This window comes from Bombina bombina, chromosome 10 (genome assembly GCF_027579735.1).
Source record: "Bombina bombina isolate aBomBom1 chromosome 10, aBomBom1.pri, whole genome shotgun sequence".
Classification (NCBI taxonomy): Eukaryota; Metazoa; Chordata; class Amphibia; order Anura; family Bombinatoridae; genus Bombina; species Bombina bombina.
The window spans coordinates 143412870-143431295 of NC_069508.1; the positions used below are offsets into that span (position 1 = coordinate 143412870).

The following is an 18426-nucleotide window of genomic DNA, read 5'->3' on the forward strand; positions in this document are numbered from 1 at the left end:
TCCTTGTCTAAAATATTACACTGTATGTCCTAATGTCAGCATCAATGTTTATCTTTAATTCTAAATTCACATATACATACTTTTAAAGTATAATACACAATGTAACAAATGGCACTTACAAGTTCTGATGAGTGATCAATGACACAAGTATCAAACATTTTGATCCGTTAGTGATAGTTTATATTATATTTGAATCAGATTATATTTGAATCAGATTGGCTGATGTCATAACTCATGTGATTATGCATATTTCAATCAAAAGTGGTTGAAAAATTCCCTAGTGTGTGGGTTGTTTAGGAGTTTGCCTCATAATTGGTGTGAAAAGTGTTGCGTCAAAATTAGTGCAAAGTGGACAGTGGGACTTGTATTACATGGCTTAAACATGGTGCATATAGATTTTTCACAAAAAAATAAAAAGGAAGTTAGCTATATTATGTTGTGTATTTATTTCATTTGTTCTCTATTAGTGCAACAAGTTTGGGGCAAAACTTTTCAACAAATTTGTAGAAATATTGTCCCCTTGCTTTGTAATGAGAGACAAATGTGTAACATAATCCATAAGTAGTAATGTATTTTTCATTTTTATCCCTACATCTACTAGTAGTGCACCAAATGTGTAACATAATCCATCAGTAGTAATGTATTTTTCATTTTTATCCCTATATCTACTAATGTAGAGCAATAATATTGTTTGATTTAGAAAGGGTATACAATTTTAGTAGAGTTTCTAATTTACTATTATTATGTAATATACTTCATTCGCTTGCAGCATCAAACATAAGCTTTCTGTGTTTTCAGACTCCCATTGAGTTCTATGGCATCCGCCACCTCAAGGGTGGCAGATTGAAAACTTGGTACGATGCGTACCAAATTTGATAATTTGGAAAAAGTGTCAAATAGAGTCGAATGTGAATTCGAAACATCTGTAAGGACGCAAGCATCGATCTGCATCGGATTGAGATTGCGGAATCGTATTTTACGTCACAAATTTCAACATTTGCTGATCTTGACGCTTTGATAACTATGGCGGATCAATCTCGCGAGAAATACGTCACGGAATTCAAACATATTATCAGTTGATGCTTTGATAAATTGACCCCCTAGAGTTGACTTTAAAGGGACACTCAAATCAAAATTAAACTTTAATGATTCAGATAGAGCATGCAAATTTAAACAACTTTCCAATTTACTTCCATCCACAATATGCAGTCTTTTTATATTTACATTTTTTGAGTCACCTGCACCTACTGATCATGTTCAAAAATTCACAGAATATACATATATGCATTTGTGATTGGCTGATGGCTGTCACATGATACAGGAGGAGTGGAAATAGACATAACTTTGAAATTTGTCAGAAAAAAAATCTACTACTCATTTGAAGTTCAGACTAAGTGCTATTGCATTGTCTTTTTATCATGCATTTGTTGACTATGCAAATCTACTGTATTTTCTTGTCCTTTAATTGTCCTTCTGGTCTATAACTTGCTATAATGACCATTGGTTCTATGCTCTTTTCAGAGAACTATGAATGATATTCTGTATTTATATTTTCTTACAGTCTCTAACGCTATTTCTGACCTTTTTACTTAGTCACTGAAAAGTAACGATAAGTGCGGTGTCATGGTTGTAGTATGAAACATATTGATTAAGAAATGTATATATGTTACTATATACTTTTCTTACATTTCACTGTAACCACATCATAAATATCAAGGTCATAAAATAAACTGATTTCCTTATTCAAGCAGACAAGTATTGTATACATAGTCCATAATACATTTGTTACATGTTAACTAACCACACCTAAACGTGTTTGTATAGCAGAGATAAGTTTGAATGCTTCCCTAACGAGCACAGATGGTTCAGGTTATAGATTTATAGTGTTTCAGATCATTACTGATAATATATTAATAGTTTATAGAGAAGGTACAATTATATACCTTAATGTAGGTCAATGAACTGTAGGTTGAAATTGCTATGGAGACTTAGCCACAAAATACAAAAATCATGAAAACAGAACATTTTCTACCGTGCATTTAAAATTAAATTGGTAGGTCTGTGGTTTTCTAAATCAGTGTTTCTGTGACACATAAAATATATGTGCACAATTGTATAATGTTTTATGCAATTTTCATGTTTCATATTGGCATTGAAAGATGTTTGTTTAATTTTATTTATTTTATATGGTGCTTGTGGTAATTTACTATGAAAATGCAACTCTCTGTTGTGAGAGCATGGGACTTATGATCCTGAAGGATTGTGGGAGATCATGGGTGGAGCAATTAAACTGTTCCTGTTTTTCCTCATAACCACTGAGGATTCTGTGTAGTGCACACCCATTCTCCTTATTCTTTCCTGTTTTAACAGATAACATTTACATCTGCTTACTGGCCTCCTGAACGGGGTCTGTAACAGATTCTTGGGGACTCATTCCTGGGATCGGTGCTTTATTGATTGCAGGATGCTGGTTCACAAATCTATGATCTTCGGGACCAACAAAGTATGAATACAGTGGCTTTGATCAAGAAAGATTGTTTGTGAAAGGAGTAGCCTGGCTGGCTGGTGACAGTGACGTGAGGGATTGTGAGAAGGGTCTGCATGGCGGATAAAGTATGGAAGAGTCTGGTGTGGGACATCAGAAAGAAGCTTCTCGTCTTGTCCACTGATGAACTGTTTGAGATCGCCCAGAGCATAGGTCCAGTACCAGTCAGGGACATTTCAGAACTAGATGCTGGAGACCAAGAGGACTGTTTTGAATACATTAATGATTTCATGTATAGTAAAGACTTATTAGAATCAGAGGGCAGAGGTATGGCTAAACTGTTGAATTTAGGAGACATTGTTGACTCTGTTGTACTATGGCTGTACCTGTTCATCGACAGAATGATGGTAATAAGAGACATGTTGTTGTTAGTGCACACACTTCGAGCACAGAACATACATTCATTACTATTGATCATATCTTTACTACAGACACTGTTCATGCAACATCATATGCAGCTATAGCTGACAAAGGGGTTAGTGTAGTAAATGTAAACCCAGATACTAAACAGAATGTAACTAATCATTATTTTGCAGCATCCTTACAAAACCCCACCTTGACACAACCCTTGACACCAGTATCACAACAACCGCACAACAATAATAACACACAGTTTAGCAACCACCCTGAATGGTCCATGCAGTTGCCATCAGAGAAGGTCTCCCTAAGAGACCTCTCCTATCTTCAGTCCTGCAAGTTTAAAATACAAGGAGGACAAATTGGCAACTACACATACACTAGTGCATGCAGGCAGATTGAAGATAGAATCAAAGAAGATTTTAGTGACACTGAATTAGTCAGGGGGACTCTACGGATAATAAAAGCAGGCAGTTTTAAGGACATGTTGATGAATAAGGAAGACATGACAGTTGAGGAACTCAAAGAGTTTCTTAGGTCACATCTAGGAGACAAAAATAGCACAGAGTTATTCCAGGAATTAATGTGTGCAAAACATAATGAGAATGAAACACCTCAGCAGTTCTTGTATAGAGTAATATGTCTCAAACAAAAAATCATCTTTGCTGCAAAACAGGCTGACAATGAAGTGAGTTATAGCTCAGCAACTATTCAGGATGTTTTCCTTCACACTGTTTACCAGGGCCTAGGAAATGAATATAAAGACATTTGTATTGAGTTAACCCTTTAAGGACACAGCTTTCAGTTTGCTCAATTGTTTTATGACGGAAAAATTCCGTCATATGTCCTTAAGAGGTTAAAATCCCTGGTCTCCAACCACAACATTAATCAATAGTGGAGACCAGCACAGTCCAGTATGGAGACCCACAATGAGCAACTACCAAAGCTCACAACAGGTAAAGAACAAATCATAGAGTGGTCTCCAATCATGCGAAAATTGCTTTATTTAGATATCCAGGACAGGATCTTAAAAAACACAAAGATTCCTGGATAATACCCCTCAATCATATCACATGATTAAGGGGTAATATCCCTGAAACGTCGCGTTTTTATGATCCTGTCCTGGATATCTAAATAAAGCAATTTTTGCGTGATTGGAGACCACTCTGTGATTTGTTTCTCTCCAACCACAACTTCACAGATGAAGAAATACTGAGAAATGTAATAAAAATCACCAGCAATGTAAATGAGAGGGTCCGAAGGCTGGGTCCTGTAACTCGTACCAAGCCTAACATTGCAAGTTGTAATGACAAAAAAGAGCATTATCAGACTTCCATTCTTTCTGCCCGAGGATAAAGAATGAGGCCATTGTCAGCCTAATAGGAAGGAAGGCTTTGACTCAGTGCAACCTCACAGCCATACAGTAAGCTCTCTGCTTGACACTGGAGCTCAAGTCAATATTTCTGATCGTGCTTGGAAAGATAAATATTTACCGGCTGTGGACATGAGACCTCTTTCTGAACTCATGGGAACTACAGAGAAGTTGGAAGTGTATGCTGTAAATGGGGTTCTCATTCCATTCGAAGGCTGGGCTGTTATCACTGTTAATTTACAAGGAAACAATGTCCCTATCCTCTCTATCAATGTTCCCTTCTTAGTAAGTCATCTGCCAATGGAAAGGCCATTTCTTGGGTTTAACGTAGTGGAAGAATTAATTCAAGGGCAAACCGATCTCCTTGTACCGACTATAGTCTCCCTGTAATCTGGAGCCATCTCTGTGTCAAATTAGAAAGCTCAAACGCTTGAAAACTTTGTCCAAACCCCTGAGCGTAACGTAAAGTGGGGATGTTTGAAAGTAAAGGGGGGTGGCATTGTCATTCCAGCAGGCCAAGTAACATGGGTAAAATGTAAAATATCCCCCAACATGGATCAATCTGATCCAGTTGCACTGTTTGAACCAGAGCAAAACAATGTACATTTGTAAAAGCTGGATATAGGGGAGGGGCTCTTCCAGAACCAGCAAAGCCCTTATATTTCTTTCCCAATCAGAAACAACTCCACACATGATGTAACATTGCCCGGTAAAACAATTCTTGTTTATATTCAGGGAATTGAAAAAGTACTGGAGGCAGAGCAACCACACTAAGTCTGGTGTAAGGGCCCTAGGTTTGACTACTTTAGTTACTCAAGAAACCTTGACACTGTGGCACCCATCTGTAGACCTCAGCCATATGAGTGGGGAACAGCAGGAGGTAATAAGAAAAATGCTGTATGACGAGTCTACGGCCTTTTCTCATGATAAGAGTGACCTTGGTTGAGTCCCAAGCTTGCAAATATCAGCTGTCATACTCTTCAGTACCTAAGCCTTTGTTCCAAGAAGTCAAGGAATATATTCAAGAATTCCTGGCAAAAAGGTGAATCGTGAAGTCCAAGTCCACTTATTCTGCACTAGCAGTCTGCGTCTGAAAGAAGGGAGGTTTGCTCCGCCTGTGTATAGATTATTATCTCCTAAATAAAAAGACTGTACCAGATAGGCATCCTCTGCCGAGAATCCAAGACGTGCTTGATACACTGCATGGTTTAGTATTCTTGACAAAAGAAAAGCTTACCATCAGGGCTTCATAGCCGAAGGTTCCAGGCACATGACAGCATTTATAACCCCCTGGGGGCTTTATGAATGGGTAAGAATTCCATTCAGACTGTCAGTGCACCTACAGCATTCCAGGGCAGCATGGCGGAAATGCTGGAATCCCTCAGGGACAAATGTTGCATACCATACCTTGATGATGTGCTATGTAATGCCAAGTCTTTTGAGGAGCATGTGGAAGTGATTTGCAAGGTTCTCAAAGCCCTCCAACATTATAGGGCCTGAAATATGTGAACTCTTCCGTGGTGAAGTCAGATATGTGGGTCGTCTTGTGTCTGCTGAAGGTGTGTGGATTGATCCCAAAGATCTTGAAGCAGTTCTGTCACTCAAAGATCATACTCCACAGACCATCGGAGAGGTAAGGAGGCTTCTCGGCTTCCTAAGTTACTATCGCTCATTCATTCAAGATTTTTCATGTGTGACTAAGCCTATCTATGAGCTTCTCCAGGCAAAGCCTGGGGTGGCACCAGTTCAGTCAAGTCGAAGAAGGACCAAGGGCCCACAAATGCCCTCCCAAACCCCTGTGGAGTGGACAAGAGAGCACCAGAAAAAGGATGAAGCATTGATCAACATGTTGACAAAACCACCAATTCTAGCCTACCCAAACGTCAATTTACCATTCACGCTGCACACCGATGCATCAGAAAGGGGCCTAATAGCTTTCCTCTACCAGCACCAAGATGGAAAGTTTAGGGTCATTGCATATGGCTCCCGGACACTCTCAACAGCCAAAAGAAATTACCGCCTACATAGTGGTAAACTTGAGTTTCTTGCACTTAAATGGGCAGTGTGTGAAAAATTTAGAGAATACCTGTTCTACGCTCCACACTTTACCATTTACACAAGCAACAATCCCCTGACCTACATCATGAGCATTGAAAAGCTGAATAGGGTTGACCATCACGGGGTGGGAGAATTGTCCGACTTGCGCTTCCATGTTAAATATCGGCCTGGTAAAAAAAATATTGACGCTGATACACTGACGCGTATCTCCCTTAACATAGAGCATGCCACTGAGTGCATGGAGCACTTGTCATCTGAAGTGGTGCAAGCAGTCTGGGATGGAGCTTGTGCTGCCAAGAGGAAAGATGTGGGGCCGATTTTTTAAGATGCGGCCGGACATGATCCGCTGTAGCGCATCATGTCTGCCTGACATTTCTAAATGCCGACAGCATACGCATACGTGCAATGCTGCCCCCTGCAGATTTGCATCCACTAGCAGGAGGTGTCAATCATCCCGAGCGCATCTGATCGGGATGATTGCTGTCCGCCACTTCAGAGGTGGCGGTTAACTTAAGGAGACCGCTGCTTCTTAACTTATGTTTCCAGCAAGCCTGACGGCTCGCTCATAAACCTCAGCATTTGCAGCATGATAATTCGGCCCCATGGCCTGGATTGCAGCGCTCAAAATGTCCACCATGGAAACTGACCCACCATCCCAATATTCAATGTTGCCAAGGATAAGTAAAAATGAACTCTCCAAAGCTCAAAGGGAGGTATCCAGTGATCTCCAAGATATTGAAGATAAAAGAGGATTTCAAGGCACCAGATGAGAGTCTAAAAAAAACAGTGACTGGAGCTGCCAAGAAACTCTTGCCTGAATGGAGCAAACTAATTCTAGAGGATGGCTCTATAGGCAAACAGCCCCAAACAAACAGCTTGTTCTCCCAGCTCAGTATTAACAACTTTCTTTGGAGTACTTGCATGACAAGATGGGGCATGTGGGCACAGAACGGGTACTTCATCTGATGAGACAAATAATCTACTGGCCATTTATGAATAAAGGAAGTAAAGGAGTATGTCACAAAGAAGTGTCCCTGCATCAAGCAAAATAAACCAGTAATCCATGTCAGAGCACCCATGGGGAGAATAACATCCAGCTCACCTCTAGAAATTGTTTGCATCAACTACCTGCACTTAGGGCTCCATGTACGAAGCAGCGAAAGCTGCTCCGGAGCCCTTGCAGGGCAGGTAAGCATATACAATCCTGCTTCCCGCAATGTAAGAAGCAGCGGTCATTAGACGGCTGCTTCTTACACTCTACACCACCTCTGAGGTGGCGAGGGAAAATCACAGAGAGCTTGCTCGCTCTCAGTGATTGACATCCCCTTCAGTCGCACGATTGGTTGCGCAAATGAAGGTGTGGGCATTACACACTCCGATGAGTGTGTAATGATACATACGGGCAAGCGGATCCACAGATCCGCTGCCCGTGTGTAGCGAAGGTGGGCGGACAGCTTTATGAGTTGAGAAACTGTCCACCTGCCGCTTAGTACATGGAGCCCATAGAGCCAAGCCGTTGTGGGTATGAGTGTATACTAGTGGTCGTAGATCAATTTACTAGATTTGCTCAAGCTTATCCAACAAAAAACAAGTCTGGCCATACGGCATCTGAGCGTCTTTTCTATGACTACATTGACTACATCCCCCGGTTTGACTACCCTGGAAAGCTACATCATGATCAAGGAAGGGAATTTGAGCATGAGCTTTTCCGGAATCTTAGGCAACTTGCAGGAGTACGCCATTCGAGAACATCTCCTTATCACCCTCAAAGTAACCCAGCTTAGAGATTCAACCGGACTCTCCCCCAACTGCTATGGACCCTGGCTGATAAAGAAAAGGCAAGATGGAAAAATCACCTTCCCCAGATCATACATGCATATAACTGAACACGCCAGTCCACTGGGTACCCATTCTATTTACTGTTTGGACGCCATCCTCACCTCACTGTTGACCTAATATTTGGGCTGATTGAAGAGGATGAGGGGGTGAATCACAAAGGATTTGCTGACCATTGGGCTGGAAAGATGGCCGAGGCGTATCAAGTAGAAAGCAAAAACAGCAGGCAAGCAAGTGCGAGAGGCAAAGCTCAGTATGACCTGAGAGTCAAAGGTGTGATTCTAAAGCCTGGAGACAGACACAACTTGAGTGAGTGAGGAGGCCCAGGAAAACTCAGGCCGTATTGGGAGAAGATCATTTATATGGTGAAAGAGCAGGTAGCAGACAATCCTGTATATGTGGTGAGTCCTGAGAATGGGAACAAAAGAGGGACAAGAACCCTACACCGAAACTTACTGTTATTAGTGAACGACTTGCCACATCCACTGAAACCTGCAAAACAGAGACAAAGCAAACAAGGCAACAGAGAGACAAAGATAAGAGAATCTACTTACAACAGTGACACGACCGCTTTGGATGAGGACAGCTCTGGAAGATACTGGTTTAAAGAGAGTTGGACAGAGCATATGAGAGAAAATACTCACTGGCAAGGTTCAGAACTGGGTCAGGATAATCCTCTTGTCAAAACAGCATCATCAGCACCTGAGAGAAATGAAAAAGAGATCAAGTACAAGTCCCACTGAGGGAGAGAAACAGTTTGACAGAGAACCAATTACCAGATGAACTGATCCTGAATCCAACATTTACACCCGGGGCCAGCATAGATAGTGAAAGTGAATGTGCCCAGCCTGATGAAGTCTGGCAGCAGAAAGCCATATTAAACCAAGATGATCTGTAAGAGAGAGAAAGTCAAAGCAAATGTTTAAAAATGAAACACTGGGTTTCATTTACAACTGGAGACCATGCTCCACAGTGTAGCAGCATATACCTTTAAGAAAGTGGTGTTTCAGGGTAATAATGCTGTGACTGAGTGTATATAAGTTTTAGTAGCTGGAGCCATTTTACTTTGTCAGGGAGAATGTGACACATAAATTGTATGTGCACAATTGTATAATATTTTATGCAATTTTCATGTTTCATATTGGCATTGAAAGATGTTTGTTTAATTTCATTTGTTTTATATGGTGCTTGTGGTAATTTACTATGAAAATGCAACTCTATGTTGTGAGAGCATGGGACTCTTATTTTGACATGGACTTATGATCCTGAAGGATTGTGGTAGATCATGGGTGGAGCAATGAGACTGTTCCTGTTTTAACTCACAACCACTGAGGTATCTGTGAAGTGCACACCCATTCTCCTTATTTTTCCTGTTTTAACAGGTAACATTTACATCTGCTTACTGGCCTCCTGAACGATGATGGGTAAGAGCAGCTTAGTCATCATGGTTACTGATCAGCTGATTGCTTTACCTGTGCTTTAGTTAAAGGGATACCCTACTTTAAAATTTGTATTGTTTAAAAAGATAGATAATCTCTTTATTTCCCACTAGCTGTTCGCTTGTGTGGATTTTATGATTTCTAAAAAAATAGTGAAAAACATTACCACTCTCAATGACATGTGCCCTCACGTGTGTGCCCGTTCGGTTGCACACTTGCTGGCATGAACTTTGTGAGTTTTTGTGAATTTTTGGTGTTTCTCAATCTAAATACCAATTTTCATGCCTGTAATATCTTTGGTTTTTGAGATATAGGTATCCTCATAAATCACCGCTCCTTTTGACCCCCCTTAACTGTATTTTCGGGAAATGTTAAAACACGTGTTTCTTTATTCTTAAAGGAAAATGTAAATACCAATTTTCACGTCTGTAACATCTTTTGGTTTTTGAGAGATAGGTATCCTCATAAATCACCCACACCCTTTTGACCGCCCTTAAGTGGTTTTTCGGGAAATGGTAAAACACATATTTCTTTATTTTTAAAGGAGAATCTACATACCAATTTTCACGTCTGTAACATCTTTGGTTTTGAGATATAGGTATCCTCATAAATCCCCCCCCCCCCCTTTTAATACCTTTTTCGGGAAATGTTAAAACACGTGTTTCTTTATTTTGAAAGGAGAATGTAAATACCACCATGCTAATAAAAAACGGGAAAGATGCACCAGAGCAGATTCCTGTACAGGGTGCTTCCTAACCTATACTGCAACAATATAATATATGTTCCATAAAGAGAATATAGAGGGGAAAAAAAGGGTAAACTCACCCTTTCTGTGCCGTTGTGGGCGGCCGGAGCCGATGAATTTAGCGATTTGCAATGGCACAGAAAGGGTGTGTTTAGCACCCTTTGTTACAAGGTTGATGAATGAAACTCCCCTTGATTTTAAGTGATGGTAAATCCTAACATTTGTTAAACGCTTGGATTTACCATCACTTTAAGACTATCACCCCTAGCTAATGTGTGTTTAATCTCTGCAAATGGGTTCTACACGGTAGAAATGCAGTTTTGGGATTCTCAGAGCACTGCTGGTCCCGAGCAGAAAATCCAATTAGCAGCACTAGTTCTACATTCGAGTTGTTAAACTAGCACTGCTGAGTGGATCAGCTGCATTTTCTGTTTGGGACCAGCAGTGCTCTGCAAATCCCTAGTGGTCTTTTCCCTGTGTCTAGGGTCAATAGTCTCATTGATTAGAGCATGCCATTTTTTTAGTACAATGGCCATTTAACTGCACCTCTGCTTTTATTTAGCTGCTTTATTTGATTTGAGTTATTAGAAAAAAATAGTTTCACATTAAAATATTAACAGCGCTACAGGCCTGTAACGCTGAATATAAAAATGAAACCAGTTACTAACAGGTTGTCCTACATTCCCTGTTGGGTAAGAAGTTTAATTCATGAATTTTCATTGCATAAACAAATAAAAGTAATTTAACATCTTTTGTACATTTGAATGAGAATTACAACTTTGACTTTAATAAAAGAACAAATACCATTTATTATATAGATTCATAAACATACATTTATATTGTTACTTAAATTTTTTCTAACCGTACTATGAGATGAAAATAGCTCAAGTTAATGATAGTTCTTAGGTAAAAACAGTTTTTCAAACTGTTGCCAACCACTTCATAATGTGCTTCACATTCTCTAAAATAACATTTAAGAGTCCAGGATACACTACTTAGCAATTAATTGATTTATACTATCATTAGATCCCTGCTTCAGCATATAATTGAATATATATCTGATGTAATCCTTAGTTTATTGGGAAAATGCTGAAGTTGCAACTATAATTCAGTTAACTCTCTATTCTCAATCTATTTTTATTTGTTTCCTCCCTAGCTCTGCATAATATCTTTAATTTATTGCTGTTTACTTCAATGCAGACCAGTAATCGGGGGGGTGTATTTAAAGGGACAAGTTACTTAAAGGGACACTGTACCCAAATTTTTTCTTTTGTGATTCAGATAGAACATGACATTTTAAGCAACTTTCTTATTTACTCCTATTATCAAATTTTATTAATTCTCTTGGTATCTTTATTTGAAATGCAAGAAAGTAAGTTTAGATGCCGGCCTATTTTTGGTGATCAACCTGGGTTGTTCTTGCTGATTGGTGGATAAACTCATCCACCAATAAAAAAGTGCTGTCCAGAGTCTGAATAAAAAAAAGCTTAGATGTCTTCTTTTTAAAATAAAGATAGCAAGAGAACAAAGAAAAATTGATAATAGGAATAAATTAGAAAGTGGCTTAAAATTGCATGCTCTATCTGAATCATGAAAGAAAAAAATGTGGGTTCAGTGTCCCTTTAACCCTTTGAGTGCTAAGAACTTTCCCACCTGGGTGCTAAGGTTTTTTTAACCGTTTAAAATTTTTTTTTTTTTATTTATTTTATTTCAGAACTTACACTGTTGGAAAGGTTAGATGAGTACCTTTCCAATGGTGGGTCTTGGGGGTCTGTAGCTGCTTAGATGACTGAGATACAGGCTTCTAAGCAGCATGCCCCCTGCTCCTATACTTATCATTGTTAATGTTAAATAAAGTTTTGCGGTGACGTCATTGCGCGTGACATCACCGCGCATAACGTGAAGCCCCGGCGATGCCTGTCACTATGCAGGCCCGATTGCCGGGGTAGGAGCGGGTGGGAGCCTCCAGATCTCCCTCAAGATGGGAGAGTGCTAGCGACAGCTCTGAGCCGTCAGCACCAGAGTGGGAAACTCTGTGACGGCTCAGAGCCGTCATTAGCACTCAAGGGGGACATTACGATCAAAATTTAAATGTGCATAGATGAATTACATCTTTGAATAGAAACATATTTGCAATATACATATATTGACAAAAATACTTCAAGTAAAAGTTGTCACTGTTTTAGTTTCAACATTTTTCTCTGCATATGCATGTGAAGCATAGATACATATTCTTAGTGCACAAGCATTTTAAATACTGCTGCTGCTCAGAGCACCAGTGGGGCTTGTATCATGTCAGCAATTAACAAATTGAGTCATTACCAAATGGTACAAGCACTTTAGGCTCTCTGAGCAAGTGTTGTGTTTAAAATGCTGGTGCACAGTGCATACTTAAATATACTTTTGAAACAACTAAAGCTTTTGTTAGAAGCATTTTTCCTAATACATGTATATTACAAAAATGCTTCTATTCACAACTGAAATGCATTCATGTGGAGTCCTATTTATTGAGCTATACCTGTGTAACCCCTTTTTTTCTCATCTTTAGAAATTATAACACAGACTGGATGGTCACCCCAGGGTCTTCAGGTCTAAGGGAAAGGCTAGAGCTTCTGCGGGGGCAGGGAGATTGGAATATTCTTGAGTAACGTAGACTACAGTGCCTACATTCAGTGAAAGTACTTTTTGCAGAACTCACAGCACTGAGGCAGTCAAGGGTGAGCTCAGACCAACCACGGCCCCGGGCAAAAATTAGGAAAGAGACCACCATCTCCCACCCACCCACATTAATGCAAATGTATGCTAATTAACATGGCTAACACCCTGTCCTGCCCCCACCGGGCCCCAACCTTCAATGCCAGAAACCACACTCCATGACCCCACAGTAAGAGAACCCAGAGGCTCCCCCACCCTCCAGGCTGGACGACACACTCTAGGCTCCCAGAGCAACAGACTTCCTATCCAAGAACTGGGCCTCTACTCAAGGACTAGGGCCCCCATAACACCCACATTTAACTGTTTAGTTAGTAACAGTGCAGCTGTCATCCACAGCTCACAACCATTGCGAATGCAGTACACCAGGAGCCATGGAGATGCCACTGGTAGGCCCCCATTAATCCCGGGCCCTCAGTCCAGCTGCTGTTACCCAACACCCAGGCACAATAATAAACCAGTCACCATTTAAATAGACATGAAAGTCCAAAATAAACTTTCTTGGTTCCGATATTTAATGCAATTTTTAGAGGCACTTCCATTTACTTCTATATTCAAATGTACTTAATTCTGGGCCAGAATACAAGTGGCAAAATATATGTGAATGGGAAATTCTATACACACACATATATACAAAAGTCTACACACCCCTGTTAAAATGTCAGGTTTCTGTAATGTTAAAAAATGAGATAAAGATAAATCATTTCAGAACTTTTTCGACCTTTAATGTGACCTATAAACTGTACAACTCAATTGAAAAATAAACTGAAATCTTTTAGGTAAAGGGAAATAAAAATAAAAAACTAAAATAATATGGTTGCATAAGTGTGAACACCCTTAAACTAATACTTTACTGAAGCACCTTTTGATTTTATTACAGCACTCAGTCTTTCTTTCATGTAATTAGCAAGAGTCCATGAGCTAGTGACGTATGGGATATACATTCCTACCAGGAGGGGCAAAGTTTCCCAAACCTCAAAATGCCTATAAATACACCCCTCACCACACCCACAATTCAGTTTTACAAACTTTGCCTCCCGTGGAGGTGGTGAAGTAAGTTTGTGCTAGATTCTACATTGATATGCGCTTCGCAGCAGGCTGGAGCCCGGTTTCCTCTCAGAGTGCAGTGAATGTCAGAGGGATGTGAAGAGAGTATTGCCTATTTGAATTCAATGGTCTCCTTCTATGGGATCTATTTCATAGGTTCTCTGTTATCGGTCGTAGAGATTCATCTCTTACCTCCCTTTTCAGATAGACGATATACTCTTATATACCATTACCTCTACTGATTCTCGTTTCAGTACTGGTTTGGCTATCTACTACTATATGTAGATGAGTGTCCTGGGGTAAGTAAATCTTATTTTTTGTGACACTCTAAGCTATGGTTGGGCACTTTATTTATAAAGTTCTAAATATATGTCTTTAAACTTATATTTGCCATGATTCAGGATGATCAATATTCCTTATTTCAGACAGTCAGTTTCATTATTTGGGATAATGCATATGAATAATTCAATTTTTTTCTTACCTTAAAAATTGTTTCAATTAACTTTTTTTCCCTGTGGGCTGTTAGGCTCGCGGGGGCTGAAAATGCTTCAATTTATTGCGTCATTCTTGACGCGGACTTTTCTGGCGCAAATTTTTTTTTGTCATTTCCGCCGTCATACTTGTCGCTGGAAGTTGTTCGTAATTGCGTCATTTTTTTGACGTTTTTGCGCCAAAAATGTCGGCATAACCGGATGTGGCGTCATTCTTGGCGCTAAACAATTTTAGGCGCCAATAATGTGGGCGTCCTTTTTGGCGCTAAAAAAATGTGGGCGTCATTCTTGTCTCCACCTTTTTTCACATTATTTCAGTCTCATTTTTCATTGCTTCTGGTTGCTAGAGGCTTGTTCATTGGCATTTTTTCCCATTCCTGATATTGATAAGTTTTGCTTTATATGTTGTTTTTTCTTTTACATATTGCAAGATGACTCAAATTGACCCTGGATCAGAATCTACTTCTGGAAAGACGCTGCCTGATGCTGGTTCTACCAAAGTTAAGTGCATTTGTTGTAAACTTGTGGTAACTGTTCCTTCGGCTGTAGTTTGTGATGATTGTCATGATAAACTTGCTAATGCAGATAGTATTTTCATAAGTAATATTCCATTACCTGTTGCTGTTCCCTCAACATCTAATACTCAGGATGTTCCTGTTAATATAAAAGAATTTGTTTCTAAATCTATTAGGAAGGCTATGTCTGTTATTCCTCCTTCCAGTAAACGTAAAAGGTCTTTTAAAACTTCTCATTTTTCAGATGAATTTTTAAATGACCGTCATCATTCTGATTTGTCTGTTTCTGATGAGGATTTTTCTGGTTCAGAGGATTCTGTCTCAGATATTGACACTGATAAATCTTCATATTTATTTAAAATGGAATTTATTCGCTCTTTACTTAAAGAAGTTTTAATCGCATTAGAGATGGAGGAATCTAGTCCTCTTGATACTAAATCTACTAAGCGTTTAAATTCGGTTTTTAAACCTCCTATAGTTATTCCAGAAGTTTTTCCTGTCCCTGATACTATTTCTGAAGTAATTTCTAGGGAATGGAATAATCTGGGTACTTCATTTACTCCTTCTCAAAGGTTTAAGAAATTGTATCCTGTGCCATCTGACAGATTAGAGTTTTGGGACAAAATCCCTAAAGTTGATGGGGCTATCTCTACTCTTGCTAAACGTACTACTATTCCTACGGCAGATAGTACTTCCTTTAAGGATCCTTTAGATAGGAAGATTGAATCCTTTCTAAGGAAAGCTTATTTATGTTCAGGTAATCTTCTTAGGCCTGCTATTTCTTTGGCTGATGTTGCTGCCGCTTCCACTTTTTGGTTGGAGGCTTTAGCACAACAAGTATCAGATCATAATACGCATAGCATTGTTAAACTTCTTCAACATGCTAATAACTTTATTTGTGATGCGATCTTTGATATCATTAGAGTTGAAGTCAGGTATATGTCTTTAGCTATTTTAGCTAGAAGAGCTTTATGGCTTAAAACTTGGAATGCAGATATGTCTTCTAAGTCAACTCTGCTTTCTCTTTCTTTCCAAGGTAATTAATTATTTGGTTCTCAGTTGGATTCTATTATTTCAACTGTTACTGGGGGGAAAAGAACTTTTTTGCCTCAGGACAAAAAAATCTAAAGGTAAATATAGGGCTGCTAATCGTTTTCGTTCCTTTCGTCAGAATAAGGAACAGAAGCTTGACCCTTCCCCTAAAGGAACGGTTTCTGTTTGGAAACCTTCTCCAATCTGGAATAAATCCAAGCCTTTTAGAAAGTCAAAACCAGCTCCCAAGTCCACATGAAGGTGCGGCCCTCATTCCAGCACAGCTGGTAGGGGGCAGGTTACTATTTTTCAAAGACATTTGGATCAATTCGATTCACAGTCTTTGGATTCAGAACATTGTTTCACAAGGGTACAGAAAAGGTTTCAAGGTAAGGCCACCTGCGAAGAGATTTTTTCTCTCTCACATTCCAATAAATCCAGTGAAGGCTCAGGCATTTCTGAAATGTGTTTCAGATCTAGAGTTGGCTGGAGTAATTGTGCCAGTTCCAGTTCTGGAACAGGGTCTGGGGTTTTACTCAAATCTATTCATTGTACCAAAGAAGTAGAATTCCTTCAGACCAGTTCTGGATCTAAAGATATTGAATCGTTATGTAAGGATACCAACATTCAAAATGGTAACTATAAGGACTATTCTGCCTTTTGTTCAGCAAGGGCATTATATGTCCACAAAAGATTTACAGGATGCATATCTTCATATTCCGATTCATCCAGATCACTTTCAGTTTCTGAGATTCTCTTTTCTAGACAAGCATTACCAGTTTGTGTCCCTTCCGTTTGGCCTAGCAACAGCTCCAAGGATCTTTTCAAAGGTTCTCGGTGCCCTTCTCTCTGTAATCAGAGAACAGGGTATTGCGGTATTTCCTTATTTGGACGATATCTTGGTACTTGCTCAGTCTTCACATTCTGCAGAATCTCATACGAATCAACTTGTGTCGTTTCTTCAAAGACATGGTTGGAGGATCAATTTATCAAAGAGTTCGTTGATTCCTCAGACTCAGGTAACCTTTTTGGGTTTTCAAATAGATTCAGTGTCCATGACCTTGTCTCTAACAGAAAAGAGACGTCTGAAATTGGTTTCAGCCTGTCAAAACCTTCAGTCTCAATCATTCCCTTCGGTAGCTTTATGCATGGAAATTCTAGGTCTCATGACTGCTGCATCGGACGCGATCCCCTTTGCTCGTTTTCACATGAGACCTCTTCAGCTTTGTATGCTGAACCAATGGTGCAGGGATTATTCAAAGATATCACAATTAATATCCTTAAATCCCAATGTACGACACTCTCTGACGTGGTGGATAGATCACCATCTTTTAGTCCAAGGGGCTTCTTTTGTTCGTCCAACCTGGACTGTGATCTCAACAGATGCGAGTCTGTCATGTTGGGGAGCTGTATGGGGATCTCTGACAGCGCAGGGGGTTTGGGAATCTCAGGAGGCGAGATTACCAATCAACATTTTGGAACTCCGTGCGATTTTCAGAGCTCTTCAGTTCTGGCCTCTTCTGAAGAGAGAATCGTTTATTTGTTTTCAGACAGACAATGTCACAACCGTGGCATATGTCAATCATCAGGGTGGGACTCACAGTCCTCAGGCTATGAAAGAAGTATCTCGGATACTTATATGGGCGTAATCTAGCTCCTGTCTAATCTCTGCGGTTCACATCCCAGGTGTAGACAATTGGTAAGCGGATTATCTCAGTCGCCAGACGTTACATCCGGGCGAATGGTCCCTTCAACCCAGAGGTATTTCTTCAGATTGTTCAAATCTGGGGACTTCCAGCAAAAGATCTGATGGCCTCTCATCTAAACAAGAAACTTCCCAGGTATCTGTCCAGATCCAGGGATCCTCAGGCGGAGGCAGTGGGCGCGTTGTCGCTTCCTTGGAATTATCATCCTGCCTATATCTTTCCGCCTCTAGTTCTTCTTCCAAAAGTGATTTCCAAAATTCTAATGGAATGTTCGTTTGTACTGCTGGTGGCTCCAGCATGGCCTCACAGGTTTTGGTATGCGGATCTCATTTGGATGGCCAGTTGCCAACCTTTGACTCTTCCGTTAAGACCAGACCTTCTATCTCAAGGCCCTTTTTTCCATCAGGATCTCAAATCATTAAATTTGAAGGTATGGAAATTGAACGCTTGATTCTTAGTCATAGAGGTTTCTCTGACTCAGTAATTAATACTATGTTACAGGCTCGTAAATCTGTGTCTAGGAGGATTTATTATCGAATCTGGAAGACTTACATTTCTTGGTGTTCTTCTC

General features: G+C 39.9%; 1 long non-coding RNA gene across 1 annotated transcript in view; it reads right to left on the reverse strand.

The window, feature by feature from the left end:
- Positions 1–8815: 8815 nt before the first annotated feature.
- LOC128640910 (uncharacterized) overlaps positions 8816–18426 on the reverse strand; it is a 353598-nt gene continuing 343987 nt past the window's right edge. The window contains exons 2-3 of the long non-coding RNA XR_008399416.1: positions 8945–9060; positions 8816–8870 (exon numbers count right to left, since the gene is read on the reverse strand). This is a non-coding gene — a long non-coding RNA (uncharacterized LOC128640910). The remainder of the gene's footprint in view (positions 8871–8944; positions 9061–18426) is intronic.